Source organism: Miscanthus floridulus, chromosome 6 (genome assembly GCF_019320115.1).
Source record: "Miscanthus floridulus cultivar M001 chromosome 6, ASM1932011v1, whole genome shotgun sequence".
NCBI lineage: Eukaryota > Viridiplantae > Streptophyta > Magnoliopsida > Poales > Poaceae > Miscanthus > Miscanthus floridulus.
This window is the reverse complement of record NC_089585.1, coordinates 112,871,860-112,880,420: the sequence shown is the minus strand read 5'-3', so window position 1 is coordinate 112,880,420 and position 8,561 is coordinate 112,871,860. Positions and strand designations below refer to the sequence as shown.

Sequence of the window (8,561 nt, the reverse complement as noted above, 5' to 3'; positions counted from 1 at the left end):
ACCATTAGTTCATCCTCTTCGGGTACCCTAAGTAGTACTATTGTAGACTTGTAGTATTAGTACAGTGACATGGGCATGGACATGGGCATGGCCGCATGGGCATGGGCAGGACGGTTCGGAGATGATGATCGCTACCAGGTGTTTATTTCCGAATTCATCGAGACTCGAGACGTGCACCGGACACCGGTGCACGGATGGGAATGTTTCACCACGCTACCCATCGAATTGAATATCACAGCACAGGTGTTTACTTCGTACTGCCTGCCTACCGTCAGCTGGTTCTAGTGGCCGCCCGGCCGACCGTCAACAACGGCGGGCTGCGCCCATCATGGATTCATGGTGTTTGTGTTTGTGTGCGCCTACCCTCATCAAATTTAATTCTGCTCTACCTCAAGTAGAGGGAGACAGGCCTCGAGCTTGCGTGGTTCATTGTTGGTGTTCATCGCTACCGCATTCATCATGGCTCCTGATTGACTTAAACGCTCCATGTCCATGGATTAGTTGTAACTAAGGCATCAGAATCGTGTACATTGCGGACTTCCAACTCTTGTGACATGGTCGTTGCTGCCTTGCTGGTGGTGTTTATGGATCGATGACATTTCCGATTTCTTTCTTTATTTACTACGTGCTAGCTAGCTGTATTCTAACTAACGACATGACACTATAACCGAACATTTCTACCACCACGGCAAGCGGCTTAGGCTTATTAGCAGGTGCATTATTTGTTCTCACAGAGAAGTTCACAAATTTTCTGACACTGATGCATCCTGATGTGTGTCAATATCAAGCCTTCAGTGATCCATCGTCCTGCCTGTGTAGTGATCCCTCTTGACGCGTGTCTGACACACAGCTTGGAAGTGTAAGGCTTTGTTGTTGCCACCTTTGTTCAAAGCCCGACCACCACGCTCTCGATGTTCAGATAGCTACCACTACTACATAAAAGATTTTGTGAAACAGTGCTCAAGTATTAACGGAGGCGAGCACACAAGGGTGCCGCCTCCATTAATGTTTGTCTGCCCACAGGGATAAGTGGTCGTCTCCGTTAATGTTTAACGGAGGCGGACGACGTAAGCCAACCACCTCCGTTAATGGTCTATTAATGGAGGCAGTGGCTGTAAAGCGACCACCATCGTTAATCGATTAACCGAGGCGGGTTCATAAGGTCGCAACCTCTGTTAAACCATCCTCATGCCTGTGCAGTGCAAAAGTACGATATGATTGGTTTTTCTTACACTGATGCATCCGCCTGTGCTGTGCAATGATCCCTCCTCATGTGTGTCTAACGACAGAGAGCTTGGAGCTGTAGGGCTCCATTGCCGCCACCTTTGTACCAAGCACGACCGCCCCGCTCTCGATGTTCAGCTAGCTAGGCTCCGTCGGTGAGCAGAGGGACCTATATCGATGTGCCCTTTTGAATATAGGGTTAATTTGAACCATGCCATTAGAAATATCACGGATTGGAGATCTACCATTACTATTCATCTATTTATAAATATACCATTATAATTCACATTTTACTTGAAGCATGCCATTTTCTACATCTTAGATGTCTTTGGACCCGGTTGCAGACCACTATTGCCTGAAATGCCCCTTTCTTCCTCATCTGTTTCTTCTCCTCAATACAAGGCATGGAGGTATTGTCGGCGGCGAACATGGTGGCTGCAACGTCGGCCCTCATCCCCAACACCCTCGCCACCGCTTCCCATGGCATGGTTGCCGTCGAGCTCAACCACCACTACCGCTCTCCTGGATCCAAATTGCCATCGCACCAATCGAGCTCGTGGAACCTCGCTGGCGCCGACGATGGCCTCCGCCCTGTTGGGCGGCGGGGGTGCACTGCAGCCCACCACAACAACTCTGCGGAGACAAGTGCCTCGCTCGTCCCTATACCCCTGACCCTACCACCGAACATCCCTAACCATGCGCCGACGGGTCCAAGCAGCGGGTGGTGCCCTCGCCGGCGGTCGGCTACATACGTTCCGCCCGACGTCCCTGGGCTAGCATGAGGCCCCCGTGCTCCGGGACCGCCTCATGGAGCAGCTAGGCCAGGCTCTTGTGCCCTCCTCTCCCGCATCAAGTGCTCGGCAGGCTGCCATGGCGCTGTCGGCGGACTCAGCCACACTGGCGCCCACAGATCCGGCCACGCCGCTGCAGTAGGGTGGGGGCCCACACACACGAAGCGCCGCCGCGACCGCTGCAACACCGCCGCCCTCCTCTGGTGCGCCGGATCGTCGGGTTCACGGCCACCCTTGTGCCGGCCCTGTTGCTTTCTTCATCGACGGCGAGGGAAGGGAACGAGATGGTCCGCCGTTAGCTGGTGGCATGAGCTATAGAGAGAGAGAGAGAGAGAGATGATGTATGTGGAGGACTGCTGCACCCGCGCTTCACCGGCAGTCGCCCCCACTCCCACGCCTTGCGCTGTCCACACACCTCATGACGCCATTGTTTTGAGATTTTAGCTTCTTGACTGAGGAAGAAGAAAGGGGCAGTTTGGGTAATACAGAAATACATGCGTATGTAGATGGGCCCAAGGGGTAGTCAGGTGTATAAAATGGCACGGTTCAAGGAAAGTAGAAATTGTAATGACAGATTTCCAATATCGTGAATAGTAGTGGTAGATTTCCAAAACGTGACATTTATAATGGCATGGTTCAAATTAACCCTTGAATATACGCATGCCTTCCTAGTCGATCCCAACTCATGACGACAAGACAGGTGCATCAAAGAGGCCATTGTCACCAGTCACCAGCATATGCGCCGGTATTTGTGTACAGTGCAACCTGCATGCTGCACGACCGTGCACGTCGTCGTGAGTTGGGATCGACTAGCACAGGCAGGTTGTGGCTACTTAGTGTTCGGTAGTATACGTATTAGCTAGGCTACCGGCAGTGGCCATATTACATATCGAGCTGCCGTGCATGAATCAGTGGTTCGTGTGCCTAGCACGACCGCGTGTATTTCTTTAGGTTTGTCTACTGCACACTCAGATAAAACAGAACTCACAATCTATATCTAAATTTCTGCCTACCACCATCTACCCAACTGACGTCCACCATCTGGGTGATCGCCCATGCCGCTACCGCTTTCCTATCTAACTACACTCCACCCGTACGTACTCCCGCACTAATTAAGGGCCTGTTTAGTTGGCTCCTGGCCAGAGCTATTTGGGCCAGACAACACTCATAGATGCCTGATTTTGGATTCCTATGGCTAGGGTCATCTACCTAGTCAGGCACTGCCTGCTAGGACACGACTCAAACCAAACTAACTCGTTGATGGTGGTCAAGACGTCGCATGTGGTCGTCCCCATCCATAATTGTCCAATCGATTATCCACTGCCGCCCACGGTAGACGATGCCCTCCCCTCGTGCCCAACCGTCTCAACTGCCACCACTGCATGCTACCTGACGAATCCAAAGCTACCTCTAGGTCCTTTAGAGCAAGGCTAATAATACAGCCGGCTTGCTGGCTGTAAGGTTCCTTACAGCCTTCTCTTAGCCCACTCATATAGTAGTTGGCTCTTTACAGTTAATACATGACCCACTTATCTCTCTCACAGATTTTCTTGGTTCTTGTGTCCAAGCCGGCTGCAAGCTTACAGCCCGCTTCTCCTCTCTCTCCTCTCCTCTCTCCTCTACCTCAGCATTTAGTCGGCTTACAGCCTGCTATTATACTTGCTCTTAGAGACATGTATGCCTCCTCCCTCGAACCCCTAACACTAAAATAAAGCATGTCGGAGCTCGTCAAAGTTAAAGGAGGGGGGATTGGGGTAATAAACAAAACCGAGTTTGGTAATAGCAAATCTAATTTCTATAATTTGTTCTCAACTACGAAAGAGAGCTAATTGGGAGTGGGTGCGGCTCTATAGCTCTAGCTAGCAACAAACAGTGGATAATGGAGTGCAATGATTGAAAAGTTTGCCCATAAACTGGTCAGAGCACCGCAGTGCAAGAATGGTGGACAAATATCACAACAGTGCAAGACACACCTCGAAAAGTAATCAAAAGTCCCACTCTCCTTATCTTTTAGGAAATTTGAAAGGGAAAAATGCCAGAGTCTATGGACATCAAGAAACTTTAACAATATCCCTTATGAATATCATTAAGAATGAAGCGGCAGGGGCGAAACGGTTAGCGATTATTTTAGCGTAGAGTAGTTTCTCTTGTCTTTCTCACCCTTAAGAGGGTTGTAAAACTCTCTAATAATTGAAAAGTTTAATAGAGTGTTGGAGCATTGTTTTTTAAGAAACGGACAATAATAGCTAGAGGGGAGCATCTCCGAGAGATTAGCCAAAAGACTAGCCAAATTACTGATTTGGCTACTCTCTAAAATAGATTTGACAAAAAAAATACTAAAGTATTTCAACAGACTCTGTAAAACCAATAGGGTGGATGGCTAGTGAGGTAGGTTATCCAAAAGTAAAGATCGAATGAGGTGGGATGGAGAGCTACTAAATTTGGAGAACCATTTATAGAGTCTGTTGGAGACACTTTTCTTTAATAATAGCCAAATTTATCTTTAGAAAATTATTTGAATAATCTCTTGGAGATGCTCTTAATCTCTTGTGGTGCTGTTAATTAAGCGCTAGCTACACCACCACCGGGAGGTTTCGCAAGGGGCGTGCATGGTCTTGAGCCTTCCACCGGTACTCCTTCCATCCCAAAAATAACAGCATGTTTACGATGGTGGTGGACAGATTAGTGCAGCTCAGCAGCTGCCAAGTTACAATGCTACCCTGTAAAAAGCATCTGACGTCCTCCACAGTCCACACTAGCGTCACAGTTTGCTCAGCTGTACTAATAGCTACCTCTGTCAGGGCACAGGGCAGTTCGCCACTTCTCACTCCGACACTCCAAGCTGCCGGAGCTTTATATACCCAATAAAGTTAAACTAATTGGGCCGTCATTTAATTTCGTCTCAGGCAGACCTCCGCACACATGCATGGCGCCGCCGTCCCACTGCCAAATCAACAGCAACAATAATGGCGTCCACCACAACGGCACCGCGGCCGTTCCGGTGGAAACGGAGACGGTGCCGCCACTGCTGGGCTCCCGGCTGCTTGACGCCGAAGAGTTCAGGCGGCAGGGCCACCAGGTCGTAGACTTCATCGCGGACTACTACGCCAGCATGGAAGACTACCCCGTGCACCCCAACGTCACGCCCGGCTTCCTGCGCCGGCAGCTCCCCTCGGACGCCCCAAGCCCGACGCGTTCGCCGCGGCGCTGCGGGATGTCCACGACCTCATCCTGCCCGGCGTGACGCACTGGCAGAGCCCCCGACACTTCGCGCACTTCCCGGCGTCGAGCAGCACCGTTGGCGCCCTCGGCGAGGCCCTCGCCGCCGGCATCAACGTCGTGCCTTTCACGTGGGCCGCATCGCCGGCCGCCACCGAGCTCGAGATGGTGGTTGTGGACTGGCTCGGCAAGGCGCTGCACTTGCCCAGGGGCTTGCTGTTCTGCGGCCAGTGCCGGTCCTAAGATTTTGAGGGCCCTCTGGCGAACTTGTCGCGACGGTCCCTCTCGACAAATGTTTCTTAGGTAACATTCTAAAATTCTAACACCTGACCTAAACTACAAGAAAAACATAACTATATGAGTACAAAGTACTAGACAAAAATTGAACAAGGAAAAAAAACCCTAGGGCCTAGACAATTTGGATATGAACTTATTCAGAACCAAGATTCACAAATCACAAAAAGGGCAGAAGGCAATAACCAAGATCAGATGTCGTCGTCTTTGTCGAGCCCTGCTTCAGCTGCCTGGTCGCCGCCGTCGTCTGGCTTCTGGAAGACTGGAACTCGAGCATCGGTGTCTCGGTGATCTGCGCTGGTGATCGCGTGGTGAACTGGTGATCGACGCTGTGTCTCTCGTAGTCTCCCGTCTCGCCAGAAGTCCGGAAGTCGCGACTCGCGATCGCTATGTGCGCGTGTGCGGGTGTTGGCGGCTCGGCTCCTTGCCTCCCGGAAAGAAAGAGGACGACGACTCTTTTTGCTGATGAGCCGCTGCATCTTCTCATTAATCTTAAATTCTAATGAACTATAGCTAAAGGGTATGGAGTATTTTATACTTGGGCTTGGGCCCCCATCCCGTGAGGGCCCTCGGGCGTCGCACCTCCTGCCCACCCCTTAGGGCCGGCACTGTCTGCGGCGGGGGCGGGGGCACGCTCCTGGGCACCTCGTGCGAGGCCATCCTCTGCGCCCTCGTCGCCGCGTGGGAGCGGAAGCTCGCGGAGATCGGCAGCAGGAGGATCGAGGACCTCGTGGTCTACTGCTCCGACCAGACCCACTTCACCGTCCGCAAGGCCGCGCGCATCGCCGGCATCCACCGCGACGTGCTGGACGGCGCTCGTGTGCCCGGAGTTCCGCCACGTGCTCGGCGCTCGTGTGCCCGGAGTTCCGCCACATGCTGGACGGCGCCGAGGCCGTAGACACGTTCAGCATGAACGCTCACAAATGGCTCCTGGCCAACAACGACTGCTGCGCGCTGTGGGCGAGGAAGCCGTCGCTGCTCACGGCGGCGCTGGGCACCGAGCAGGAGTACATCCTCAAGTCCGCGGCAGCGGACGGGCACGACGACGTCGTGGACTACAAGGACTGGTCCATGACGCTGACCCGGCGATTCCGCTCGCTGAAGCTATGGCTCGTGCTCCGTTGCTACGGGGTGGAGGGTCTGAGGGACCACGTCCGCGCTCACGTCGGCATGGCCGCGTCGTTCGAGAACATGGTGAGGACCGATGCCCGGTTCGAGGTGGTGGTGCCGAGGCACTTCGCGCTGGTGTGCTTCCGGCTCCTGTCACCGGAGAAGCTCGGCGGCGAGAAGACGGCCAACGAGCTCAACCGGAGGCTCCTCGAGGAGGTGAACGCGACCAGCTCGGGGCCGTACATGAGCTTGGCTATGGTGGGCGGCATCTACATGCTGAGGTGCGCCGTCGGGAGCACGCTGACGGAGGAACGGAACGTCCGCGAAGCGTGGAAGGTCGTGCAGGATCGAGCTGCTTCCTTGCTCCGTAAAATGGAGATCATTTGCAGCGTGCTCGCTTAAGCTGGTTGCTGGCCTCATTTGTATTCCGAATCTTGCATTAAAAAAGAGTATATTTTCCTTCCGATGCCACGATATGATGTTACGTTGCTCTCGCCTAGCTATATTAGAGGACAAATGAAATTGTCAGCTGGCATGAGACTTCACAAACCCTGGGTAATATATTTATTCTTAAAAGATCAAAATGTGATATAGTAGACAAATTTGTCCCTCAAGCATAAGTCTGATTTTTTTAAGGAACAGCAAAAGTTTTGTCACTATTTTTATTAGACGAAGAAAAATAAAAATCAAGTGCTGGCAAGTATGCTAACAACTAGTTTAACGACTGGTTAAAAAAATTTCTAAAAATCCGCTAGGTAATAGTTAGCCCTATGCATCCAAAACAGGGACTCGGTTCTTTCGGGCTTGTTCGGCTGGTATTAAAGTCGGCTGATAAGCTGACTGAAGTTGTTTTGTTGTGAGAGAAAAAAATACTATAGATTCTAGCTAATAAATCGGCTGATGAGTTCAAGCGAACAGGCTAGATCTCCTATAGATTTCTCTCATTGCCAGGTACACATGCACACGAGATAACACCGTTCTATAGTGCTGGCATAATAACCATCTTTATATAGTTGTCGTGTTCATTTGGTTCCCCGCACAGGCTCTCGAGCTAGGCTCGTGGGGTGCAACGACCCGATGTTTGGTTGCCCGGCCTTGCGTTGCAAAACCCTCCTGCCAGCCAGGTTTCGCACTGCCAGAAAATTAAAATGAGCGTATTCAGCAAAATATCCAAGCGTTTTATGCATATATACAAGCAATTAAACAACGTCACTATTCTAGCTCCGCTGCCCGCGGGTTTAGGCAACCAAACAACCACCACCCGACACATGGCCTGCACCTGGCCACGGAAAGCCTGCCTGGGTGATTTGCAAAAAAAAACAAAAAAAAAACAAAAAAAAAGGAAAGCCTGCCTAGCTGGGTCAAGCGAATCAGGTTAGACCAAACATGCCCCTATATTGTAGCAGGATTGCACGTCCGCACTATTGGCAATATAGTGTAATAAAAAAACAGCCGTGCGAAATGTCGTATACCTTGGCCAGTCGATAATGCCAAATGCATGTGAGAATCGATGCAGCAACTGCCAAGCTCTCTGCTTGCACGTGGATGCTAAATGCCTGATTGCCTGGATCCGTCGGTGGCTCGGTGCTGTTGCTCTTGCGAAAGTGGCCACCAACAGTACCCGAACACGATTAAACATGTGTGTACACACTTGTTGTCACCACAGCGACACGTACGTCAACGATCTCGATGAACCGTGCACAACTGTGCACGTTGCAGGAGCCGATGATCCTAATCGTCGCCCATCTGCATTGTGATGACCAAAAGGAGATGAAAGCGCTGGTTCAGCTTGCCCAATTAATGGCCAGACGACTCGAGCCCTCTCGAGTGTCGATTCTCCGGCCTGCGAGAAAACGAGAGAGATTGGAACATATTAGCCACCGAGAACACCTGTACGGTTCACAACAACACATCAAATAACAG

The 8,561-nt window shown here is 51.5% G+C and overlaps 1 pseudogene; it reads left to right on the top strand.

Annotated features, from left to right (window-relative positions):
* The first annotated feature begins 4,837 nt into the window (after window positions 1–4,837).
* LOC136461034 (tyrosine decarboxylase-like) lies at window positions 4,838–7,075 on the top strand (annotated as a pseudogene).
* Window positions 7,076–8,561: the final 1,486 nt, after the last annotated feature.